The sequence below is a fragment of the Pinus tabuliformis genome, chromosome 5_2, assembly GCF_031772625.1.
Source record: "Pinus tabuliformis cultivar Carrire ecotype Pingquan chromosome 5_2, CPIR1, whole genome shotgun sequence".
Taxonomy (NCBI): domain Eukaryota; kingdom Viridiplantae; phylum Streptophyta; class Pinopsida; order Pinales; family Pinaceae; genus Pinus; species Pinus tabuliformis.
The window spans coordinates 11,340,362-11,353,424 of NC_142306.1; positions in this window are offsets into that span (position 1 = coordinate 11,340,362).

Here is a 13,063-nt window from a genome sequence, read left to right on the forward strand (position 1 = left end):
TAATCCTTCCATATCGAAAGGATCCTTCGTTTGCTTCTTCTTGGTGTCTTCTTTGAAAGAGATTTTCTTAGATTTGCGTTCTTCTATTGCAGATCTCTTTTCTAGGGCAACTACGCGTTTTTCTACTGCTAACGCCTCAGTTAAGTTTTCAACTAAGGTCGTCTTGTTTGCCCTACCTACGAAGATAGCCAAGTTTGATGGTAAGGCCGTGATGTACCATTCACATATTACTTCCTCGCTGGGTTGAGAAGCAACGGGAATTTTGTTGAGGATCTTATTGAACCGTAAATTGAAATCTTTAATGGGTTCTCTAGCCTCAGCTTTAAGATTAGATAGGTCATTGATCAATGTCGTTGTTGATCTGTCATCGCCAAACTTGGTGAGGAATTGACTTTGAAAAGTGTCCCAACTTGTGATGGACCCGGAAGGTAACCAAAAGTACCATGACCCGGCTGTTCCTTGCATTGTATAAGGAAAAAGCCGGACGGCAGCATCCTCGTTGGTAACTCCATTGAGATTAACAGAAAGCATGAAATTATTGATATGCTCTTCAGCTAGCATGCCTATTTCTGGATTGAACTTAGGTATCCATTTCTCAGGATGGGCCGGTATTGGGCTCAGGGGTGGAGGCATTAAAACTGCCCCAGGATTGTTCCATGGATACTGGGCCATCGTTGAGCCGCTAGTTAATGAGAGTGCAGAAGACGGTCCCTGATGCTGAGAAGATGAAGGTATTATGATCTTTGATGATTGAAGAGGAAGTGTTGTGGAAGATGGATGAGTGATTTGGGATGAGGATGTGGGTGGTTGACTTCGCGGTGAGGGTGTTGAAATGGACGAAGTAGATGAAAGAGTCTCACGGTCAGACTCTGGTGGTGTTTTCCTTGCTCTTTTCCTAGTAGGGAGAGGGAGTTGACTTGGTTGAATACCAAATTTCTCACTCTTCAATATGGTCAGGGGATGAGTAGGATTGTACTGCGAAGTCACGCTGCTGTGAGATTTATCAGACCTCTGAGAAAAAATAGAGAATCCCTGGAGTTTACGAATCAAAGTTTGAATTTCCGGGGGTTCAATGATAAGTTGGTCTGATATATTAGGGTAGGTAGCAGCGGTGGATACTCGAGCGACTTCTAACTCCGGGTTTAACCGTATTGGAGAAGTCGGGGGAGTTGATGAGGGTGATTTACTCTCAGAATGGCATTTAGATTTTGACTTAGTTGCCATTCATATTTCGTGCCCTCCTTCTAGCGCCAAATATGTTGAGGGCCCCGAAATCGGGTCAACAACAAGGGGGATACCCACCCGGTCCGGAACCTGGTTGGCGGCTCCTTGCCCGTTTGGTGTAGCGGGTCCGACTGGGGATAATGGGACCAGCTTCCCAATCTAAAGGATGTGTGTGTGTGTGTAGATTTTGACGATGCTAATTTAGAGGTAATTTTTAAGCTAATTTAATTCGAAACTCTAAACTGACTCTATACTACTCTAATCTAACAAAAACAGCACATCTAATCTATACTAACCCGGGGTAGAATTCTTTCATTATGCGATCTAAAAAGATTTCATACAATAACTTGTAATAAAGATCATTCAGCTATCATAAGAATATAAATCAATTAAGATAAACCATTCTGCATAAGAAGTTAGGCAAAACAGTTGTGAACAACATATCGCATAACATTTTATTCATATGTCAAGCACAAACAAATGACTCCACCGTACAAAAGTGCCAAATGGTAACCCACATATTCATACATTAACATATAAACAACTCAGCTGTATATCACTCTAAGAATATGAACAGAAATTAATCAAGAGATAAAAGTACCATTTATGACTGATTTCACTCACAAGCTTCAAGCAATAACGATTTGTCTCTACTTACTTCTAACATCTACTAAGAGTACAGAAGTGCAACATCAGTAGCAGACATTAAAATGCAAACATAAATAAATCTCGATCCATCCATTCATCAAAAACCCCCTCCAAGGGTGCAAAAGTGCATGTTCTGAGGACAAGTTTTTTGACAAATTTCCGGACCCTTCTCCAAATGCCATGAGAAGGGTTAAATACTACTAACTAACTAATCTTAATTACACAAATTTAGGAAACGGCTTTAAATGAACGCCCTTTTACTAAAACAAATTTATTTCTAAAAATTGAATCTAATTTCTAACCGTTTCTGTATCTGCTCCTTAGTGCTGTAAGCAATGCAAGGTTCGCCTGGAAAGAGTCGGCTGGTTGTCTTTTTCTTTTGCTCGAGCGATAAAAGTAGAAATAACAAAAGCTGGCACCTCTTTCTGACAAACTAGAAGATATTTTTGAAAATCTTCCTCTGGCTGGGTGTATTTGCTGTGTGTATACTTAGCATAACCCAGATTTCTTTCAAACTGATTGTGCTATTGCTATTTCGGTTTCCGACCGTGTGAATGACTCAATGAGTTAGGGATTTCGTTGCCTGAACAATCTTCCGTTCTTTGTTCTAGGCTTTTCTGGAGCGTCCTCCCTCTTTAGCGTTTTTCTTTTTGCTTTACCCAGTCCGAGCTTCAGGATCTTTTGCAAACATGCTGCTTTTGTGCGCCTTTGACTCTGAGTCTTGGATAGTCTATTTTCATCAGTGTATGTTGAGTGATACTCTTGAATCCGCGGCCCTGCTGCATGCGGCATACATCTGCGAATGCATCTCCTCTTTGTTCTTCTAGTATTGGCGCTTTCCCCTTTTCCTTAGATGTTTCCTGCATATAGATTTATATTAGTTGCTGCCTTGCAGTTTACGCAAAGGAAAAGAGAAATGACGAAAAGATTGACATGAAAGCTTTAAGTTCTAATGAATGCATAATCATGACACTCATAATGACTTGACTCTTCGAAAAGCGCAACATGATCATCCTTGGATACTCAGGCGTGCAATCATTAATTTCCCTTAAGGTGCGTGCTCAATTTTGGGTTTACAGATCATGCCGAAGAAACTTTGCGATGAGTGATTTCTGTGATTCGCATCGCAGCAATTAATAGTATCATTCATCGCAGATCGCAAATCACAAAATCGCAAGTCCTAAGATCGCAGATCGCAGTATCGCATTTTTCATTTGATCACTATGCACTGCTTATGCGACGTTGCGATATGCGACGTCGCATACCGGCCATCGGCGATTCCTTTTTGTTTTCTTTTAAGGGCGCTTTCAAAATATGCGATGCGATGAATTTCGCATCACTTCTTTGGAGCTTATTTATGCGCATAGGGAAACGCTTCACTCTCTCTTTGGGATGCGATATAGCTTTTAGGGAGTTAAATACAAAAATTTTGATAAAAATATTTTTGGGATTTTTTGTTAAGGGTCCTCCTTTGCTTGATGTTATTGCTAATATCAAACAAAGAGGGGGGTTGTTGGTGACCACAACAAGTTGCCATGAAGGGCAACTGTTGATTCAGGTTCGGCGAAGCGTACCTAGGATAAGATGGGATCGCCTAAGTAGTGGGTCTTTGCATACCAACATAATTCATTTGATGCTGATAACTTTGATAAGGTGGTTGGGCATAATCAATTTGAGACCATTGGTTATAACCATTTTGAATATACGGCTACCCATTACCTGCAAAGTTTTGTTGCTCAGGTCCTTGGTAAGCTTGTTGGAATTGCGGTTGTTCATATTGCACCAGCCATGGTTGTGAAACCATTTTTTGTTGCCCAATACTAGACATTTGACCAAGATGAGGGGCAATAGTACCCGTTTGAGCCTATGTCGCTCCAGTTAAGGAGCCACTAACTGGCGATTGCGGTTGTGTCACGGAGACAAGAGGCTATTGTCCAACGACCTGAGAAACTTGAGGTTGGCATATAACAGGCAATGCTTGTACTTGAAACACCGTCACAATAGCTGGTGTAGTGGGGATGTTCGACATAAGGAGACTCGGTTGCATTGTATACAAGTCTTGGTTGTTGAGGTTGTATTGGCACCCAACCACTAGATGTGATTCCAATTTGACCTAAATTCACTTGTGAAATTTCATATGGCGGCAATCCAGTGCTTAAGGGAATAATTGGCCTTTGGAGACTAGATTGCCCAAATTGATGTTGTGAAGGATCCGTTTGTTGAGATTCAACATAAGAGATTCCAAATACTATTCCAGATGAACAAACGGGAACAGACCATACTGTCGAAATAGTCCCTGGGTGGACTCCTTCTAGCGGTTGAGAGCTAGTTGGGATAGATGGTATACCAGCGAACATCGTCGGAGTGGTGGCAGGAGGTTCTGCTACCGCTGTATCAGACGAGACAGTCCTAGATGTCGATGGTTGTCCAGACATATCGAGTCTATCCAAAAGACTTCCCAATGCTTCTACAAGAACTTGTGATGAAGGGGTATTAACTTTTGAAGTAGAAGGATATAGGTGGATCTCAGTCCCAAAATGCGATGGAGTACTGGATGGAAGATCCTCTGTAATCTCTTCTATAGCAATCAATCCAGGTGGAAGAGGCAGACCGTCAGGTCCGTAAAATATTTCTGGTGCCGAAGAAGGTATAGATTCTGCAGCGACAGATGTTGGAGGGGTAACACCTTCTGAATCAACCCTGGATGGAGCTGGTTCAGGAATAGAAGTGTTTACTGTTACACTAGGATCAGTTCTAATGTCCTCTTGTAACTGTGGAACTTCTTCTGTAGAGGCAGGGATACCAGAAATGGTTGGAATAACTAGAGTCTTAGAGGATGTTGAAACACAAGTTTCAAGCAAACCATGAGACTTTGACCCAGTTAAACGAGTTCGCCTGACAAAGAATGGTTTGGTTTCCGGAGTCAAAGACGGTTGACTTGTCAGTCTCTGCGAACGACAGGGTTTTGATTGACTTTCTTCCACAATTGCAGATTTATTTGATCAACTCAAAATAAGAGGGGAAAATGTTATTCCATATTAAATGAATTTTAGACACTTTGACACAACTTGCTTTTTCAATTTTTAAGAGTCGAGAAAAAGCTAAAGATGACTCTAGTCGCCTTCGATTTTTAATGAGCCTGAAGTGACAAGTGCTCAGATGGACCTTTTCCTTTAAGGAGTCTGAAAAGGAACGAAAGAGTTTTCTTTGGAAATCTAGACAGAGGGATTACCAAAAAAATCGCAAAACTGCAGAATACTTTTTACGGTACGGCAGTCAATCTTCCCGAATGCTATGTTCAGTGCATTGCGATCGATAGGGTGATAGAAATGGATTCCTAAGGATAAAGAATATAGCCTATTGTGGTCTCCCAATATATACTCGACGGTACGTGGGAGCACAAGTCCATACTGGCACTTGTCGTCTCAAAGAGGAGGAATCACCCAACCTTCGATGAAAGCGACAGTTACCAGGCTTTACAATGCCGGAATACGTCTCTAGCCTAGACTTGTAGATGTTGTATGTTAGGTTCCAAAGCGTTTTTATGTTCATTGAATTTATTTTACAGTTGATCTTTCTTAAGAAGTTTTCCTTTAAGGTTCACTGCATGATGTAGATATACAATTCCTAAATATGCAATCTAAGATGATAAATAGTCGTTTACTCTTCTTTCTGCAATGAAAATCCAAGCTACTAAGGAAAGAGGAGCAAAATTCTTTCAACATAGAGCAGAGAGCACACACTAGAATGCACTATCCTAAATCAAAATCAACAAGAAGTCTAAATGCAAATGCACATGCATATATTTGTTTTCGGCTTTCTTAATGTGTGAATGACAAAAAGAATGCTCAATACAAATCCGAATTATTTCTTCTTTCAAAGCAACAATACTAATGATTTTCTTTTCAAAAAAACGAAAGAGATACAAGATGACACTTTGCAATTTTGAATTGAAAACTACTTTTAACACTTGAAATACTACAAATTCAGATCAAATACAAGAGTAACAGTGTAATCGACTATCAAAAAGAGAAGGACTCTTTTCCTTGACTGAAAACGACACTCGCGACACTTCCAAATCCAAAGACGACAGTTCGATTAAGCTACCATTTTGTAAATGAGAACCGCGAATGGCAAAAAATATATAAAAGCATTCACAAATCTTTGCACAATGGAGGCTGAATAATGCAAAGGAAGGGGGTTTCCGCAGTGGTCTATTGATCACAGATAGTAAAACTCCTGAATAAAGCTAAAGATAGTGAAGAAAAAACCAAAATCTAGAGGCAGAAATAGTCTTACCTGATCATCGCAGCTGTAACATAGGGAAATAGGGATGCATCCCACCTACTGCACATGGGAGGTGTGATGCATCCATTCTGCCAAAAGGAGACAGTGCGATGGTCCAGGAACAAGATTTTAGCTTGGTTTTCGGTCACAGTTTGCAGCTTAGTTCAGGAACTTAGGCTGAGCTAATGATAGTCAGTAAATACAAGGTATAGAGGCTGATCTAATGATGTTACTTGTGCTACCTCTAGGGCACTTAGGATGTTTGCAAGTCAGTTGTTTAGTTCATAAACAAACCCAAAGATTGACTGAAGTAGCGTTGATCTACTTTTCACTTGCATAGCAAATGCAGATCGAAGGCTAGCTGGCTTAACTTCAGGCTCTGTCTGTAGTTTATGAAGCAAACAAATAGAGACAAGCAATCAAACTATTCGTCCCCAGTGGAGTTGCCATTTTGTTATTGGGAAATATAGTGTCTATTCAGAGCTACTAGTCCCACTAAGACAGGTAGCTATCTTAGAAACAAATAGATTAAGGTCACTTGTTTTTCCATTACGAGAGAGAGATGGGAAAGAAGCAGAGAGTACCAACCTCAGTCTTCTGCTTGGCTCCTTGCTTGTTTCCTTTCCCCTTTGACAGAATCTCACTACTGCTTCCTTACTTGTCCAGCTTCAAAGAGCACCTGTAGATTCACAACAGCATAATACCATCAAAGAATAGAGATCTTTCACTATAAACAATATAGGATCAGATATATATTGACCATATAAATGCATATAACAACACAACATTCAGAGATACACAAGAATATGGAGGAAAACTCAAATAGCTTTATTAGTAAAAGTCGTAGAAGAGAGGATTACAACCACTTGTTCTGACCCAGCGCCATCCTCCTAGATTGAAAGCCCTCTTCACCTCACACAAAGAAAGATCACCCAAAAATTTCCTCAAAGAGAAACCAGCAGCACCTCTTTGCAGATTACCAAATTCCAACCTCTCGCCTCTGAATCTCTAAGATGAGGGATCCATATATAGATATTTGCAGAGGTGTGAGTTAGCTCTGGGTTTTTGATTAGTGTCATTCCACTGATAGTTCTTGGTTCCACTTGGAGATTTCATTGATCTCTTATGCATCCCTGGGCGATTTTTGAGAGGCAAGTGTCATATGAGAAGTTTCTAGAAAATTCCTTGATCACCCACTTAGCAAACTGTCTGTTCCATTTGTCTATTCTCGCTCATCGCAGCCTACAGAAGGCCTTTTCAGTATGCATCGGACCTCTCGTGTGTACAAGGTGAGATGCATCGCACCTTGGCCATGGAGCAAGTGAGATGATCCAGTTTTGACGAGTTCTGAGAAGTTTTTCAGGGAGAATTTCTGGGAAATGATGTAATCAGATGACCTTGCTCCTTTAGTGTATGAAATAACACTTTTAGGGACTTAGAAGCCCTTGGTTTATGGACATATGTGATTGGGGTTGCAGTGCACAAATATGTCTATAACAAGAATGTGGGGTGTCTTCAAGCCTCCTTCCAATTCTGGTATATGTTATTTGATACATAAAGATAAAATTTACTGAAAGCTTCAAAATACTAGGAAATTCTAAAAAAATATCATCTTTATCATCACCCTGCCTTTGTCTAGTTGGCTCTACTAGAGAAGCAATCTCCCATGATAATAGGAGTAATAACATATTTCTTTAAATATGAGAGAGCATCTTATGTGGTTGCCATGTGATGTGAACCTACAAAATCTATGATATTTAGGAGACAAATGAATAAAAATTAATGCATGTGAATTCCCACTTATTTTAGTTGCTTTTTCTCCCGACCTCTTCTTGGAACTCTCTGAAATACAATCACCCATGATTGTTTTGTTGAAGAGCCTATGCCATGAGATCAATTCTCTTCATGATGCATGATGATCATAGATGGGAACCATGGTTGAAATAGCTGCATTTTGATTTCTCCTTCTTACCCTTATTTTATTTTGAGCTTATAGATTCATATGGATGTTTGGGAGTTCCTCTCTTTCATGGATCTAGTTCCTTTTCCTTTCCTATTCCTTTGGATTGATGATTGGATATTAATTTTTCCTTGCCCATTTGATGCACAATGAGTGCATGGGCTTTGGAACTTTTCAATGTTCCCACCTTTATGAGCTTAACATTCTCATTATTAGGGGCTCAATAAAAGCATTGATTGTGGGAATCTTCCAAATTATGCTTGTTGCAAGCCCAAATCTATGAAGTTTGGATACAAATATACCATTCTTTAGCTCCAATTTCGAAAATATGGGAAGAATAAATTGAATTTCTTGCTTGGAATTGTTGATTTTGCAATCTTACACCTAGAGTAACAAGGATTGGAACCTTTTGAAGGAATATCGATTTTTTTAAAAGCTACTTGGATCTAATGGCTTGAGATTATTTTCAAGGATGTGACTATCCAATCATGCTTATCAAAGAGTGTCTCCAAGGTGGTCCAAACATGATTTGGAGTGGTGCATGCTTCATCATTAAATAGTATCTCTGGGGTATTTGATAAGAATAGGTGATTGAAGGCCTTATCCATGAATTTGAAATATTTGGATTTTTCAATTCCATAATATGGTTCAATCATTGTTTCAGTGGCTCTTTGATATAGGCCCCTACTTTTGATTCCAATTATAATATTTGTCTTCCATTCGAAATAGGTATATGGTGTGAGAATTGAGGAAGGTTGAATATTTTTTCTTTTCAATAGCTCCAATCTTCAGTACCTACAAATTAATTATTTTTTTTTCCTTCTCCCAACTCTCGTGACCTTTACTACCATGAATAATTTTATTTGAACCTGCATAGATTAGATCTATCTAGAAAATAATAAACAAAATTCACATGTAAAGAGGAAAGAAAACTGATAGAGAAAAAAATTATTGAATTCTATTCATGCACATAAACAATTATTACAAGAGAACACAATTCAATACAATATATTCTACATGGTTGAAATAATGTAGTAGTGAGTATAGTAGTGAATCTAGAGATGAGTACAGGAATGACGGAAACGGCGGGTGTAAGCAGCTAGGGTTCAGAGGATTGCAGAGGTTGTTTCTAATGAAGGGCGGCAGAGGAGGGAGCTCCACTCCCTCCTACAATGACGCGGTATCCAACAAAGATAAATTACTGATGATAAACATCAAAGGCTTGGCTGAGGAAAGAAATAGGAACAATGAAAAGGGGACAGAGGGGACCAAGACCAAGGTAAATAGTAGCACAAAGGACAAGGAGGAAGAAGACAAAAATTAGGGTTCAAAAGTCCAAAAGAAATAGGGACCTTGCAGGCGTAAAGCAGAAATCACTCCCAAAGTAATATTAAATGATCTTGCTCTGTAGGCGCACAGGGAACACATGGGTAACTATGCCATCATCTGTAAATTTATGGGGCTATGGCCCACTGAAAAAGCTTTACAAATGTGGATCAAGTATCACTGGAAACCCAGAGGAAGCATTGACCTACATCTTAGGTCAAAGGAATTCTTCACAGTGGTGTTCTCAAACATCGAAGATAAAGATAGAATATTCGAAGGAGGACCCTACTTTTATGCAATAGCTGGTCTCTATATGAGGCCTTGGATGATGAACTTCGTCCCAAAGTGGGAGACCTTCACTTCAGTTCCAGTATGGGTAAGGCTCTATTCTTTACCTCTTTATTATTAGCAAACTGAATCTCTAGCAGCCATTGGCAATAAACTAGGGCGTTTTGTCAAAATTTATGAGGCCACAAGGAGAGGGAAATATACCTCTTTTGCAAGAATATGTGTGGAAATGGATCTATCATAAGCTCTTCCAGATGAAGTTATTCTAGAAGTTTTTGATTAGGAGTGGGTGCAGACAGTGGACTACGAGCATATCCCATTCAGATGCCATAGATGCCATGAGCATGGACATCTATTCAGGGATTGCCCTCTCAGTAAAGAAGACAATAAAGGGAAACCCAATACAATGAAGGATACAGATAGCTTTCAGAAAGTGGCAAGTAGAAGAAAAGGGGGAAAAAAGGGGATAAAGAAACAATAGAACGAGGGGTAGAAGGTCAGTCAGAACAAGTTTCATGTGCTAGAAGATAATGAAGAAAACACGAAGGAAAATCAATCTCAAGAGGAAGATCCTAATGAAAAAGAAAAGGAAGAAAACAACAAACAATTTCACGATATGGGCAATCGAAATGAGACTATTATGAGTGAATCAGAAATGGAAATGGACCAGGAAATGACCCACAGTGAAATAGATCTGGAAGATCATGAACTATAGGAAATTCTAGACAAGGAAAACCTGGATCTAGAAGGATTCTTGAGGCAAGGAACCAAGGGAGGAATCGATTCACTACCTCAAGAAGAATGCACCAGAATACAACAGTTATTTTTGTGGAAAACACAAGAAAGAGAGTTGGATAAAGGTAAAAATATTCACAAGCAGGAGCACAGAGGTGTGAAAACTATGAAATCAACTCCAGGATTAGCAACTAGAAATCCAGGAAAGAAAAGGGGTTGGAAGAAGCAAAATGAGCTCTTGATGGAGTGTGGAAAGCTAATGATAGATTCGGGTAAGATGAAAGACCTAACCAGTTACTCATTCACAAAACTTAGTTATGAAGTCCATATCTTGGAATATCAGAGGTCTAGGTAGTAAAAGAAAACAAAGAATGCTAAGTAACATAATGAAACTAGCAACACCGGATATTATCTTTATTTAGGAAACAAAATGTTCAATTCAAAAATTAAAGAAAATCCATAGCAAATGGCTTGATATATTTGAGTTTCTCGAAGTGAAAGTAGAGAACACAGCGGGAGGCATCCTCACCCTATGTAATCCCCAAAAAGTGAACATATTAAATGCAGAGGCATCAGGAAATTATTTATCTGTAATTATTCAACCAGTGGGAGTCGTGGATATCTTCTTGGTTACAAATGTGTATGGTCCTCAAAGAATAGATTAGAAACTCAGACTCTTAAACTCCTTAGCAGAGCTCAGAAGCAGACATGAGGAAATACCTTGGGTCTTGGGAGGAGATTTCAACATGATTAAATCCCTTTCGAAAAAAAAGGAGGCACTAGATTGTTAAGTAAATACTCATAATTGTTCCAAACTTTCATAGATGATATGAATCTGGTTGACTCAGCAACACATAATGGCCTTTTTACTTGGAACAATATAAGAGGAGGTGAGGCTCAGATCGCCTCCAAGCTAGACAGATTTTTGGTCTCAGAGGAGCTTATGCTAGCAAATAGAGAAATAACAACTAGCATTCTCCCCTTTGGAGGCTTGGACCACTGGCCGATTCAATTTGAGATCAAGGGGTTTGATTCTCCCAGGAATAGACCATTCAGGTTTAAGAATATCTAGCTCTCCCACCTAGATTTAATCAGCAGCATTGAAAAATGGTGGACCGAAGATTTGCAGATACAAGGCACTAATATGTTCATCCCGCACAAATGAATTCAGCATATTAAATTCAGACTTAAAGAATGGAATAAGAAGGAGTTTCGTAACATTTTTGTGGACAAAAAGACAGTGGAAATCAAACTACAGGAACTTAATCAAGCACTGATCACAGTTGGTTTTGATAAAGTCAAAAGTCAGCAAGTTGATAAACACCATCAAGAATGGGAAAAATTATGTAAACAAGAGGAAATATTTTGGAGACAAAAGTCTCGAATTCAATGGCTCAAAGAAGGTGAACGTAATACTAAATTTTTTCATAAATCCACCATGGCCAATATAGCACACATTAGAATCTCTTCGATATTGAATAACAATGGGGAGCTCCAAACCTCTCATAAGAATATCAAAGACATGTTGGTATAGCATTTTAGAGGCATCATTAAGGAAAACAATACAGACAGAGAGCAATGCATTAAAGAAATTACAAAAAATATCCCTAAGCTGGTGTCAAGAGAGAATAATGTTAACCTGAATAAACCAATAACCAAAGAGGAAATTAGTGAGGTTATTAATGACATGAAGAATGGCAAAGCTCCAAGGCCAGATGGTTTCAATGTAGACTTTTTCAAGGCCTGCTGGAACATTGTCAAGCAGGATATACTAAATGTTGTGGAGGATTCTAGAAGAAGTAGGACTATTCTGAAAGCACTCAACACCTCCTTCATCTCCCTGATCCCCAAACAAGATGCAGCCCTTACTACTGACAAGGTCAGACCCATTGCTTTATGCAATGTGGTATACAAGATCATATCCAAAGTTTTGGCTACCAGACTCAAACCTCTTCTTCCTTCTTTAATTTCAGGGGAACAATCTGGTTATGTGGAAGGCAGACAAATCCATAATAATATTATTGTAGCCCACGAGCTAGTGCACATGCTAACCAGCAAGAAACAGGCTAGTATGATCATGAAATTAGATATTGCCAAATCCTATGAAAAGGTAAACTGGAGCTATATCAAAAAGGTCCTTTCTACTTTTGGGTTCAATCACAACTGGATCAGATGGGTCATGGCTCTGGTAACCTCTTCTAGCTTTTCTATTTTAGTGAATGGCTCACTCTTTGAAATCTTCACTCCTTCTAGAGGCCTCAGGAAAGGTGACCCACTCTCTCCCTTTCTTTTTATCCTAATGATGGAAGGACTGGGTAGGTCCATTAAGCAGGCTAAAGTCTTGGGAAAGATTAAGGGCCTTCAATTAACGGAGAATGGTCAGACAATGACTCACCAACAATTTGTGGATGATACAATGCTGCATGGAATTCCTACAGTCAAAGAAGCTTCAGCGTACAAACATATCTTGAATGACTTTGCCTTGGCTACAGGTATGGAAGTAAATCTCAACAAATCAAAAATATTTTTCTTAAATACTAACATTGCAATTCAGAGAAATATCTCTCGTATTCTAGGCTTTCAAAGGGATTCCCT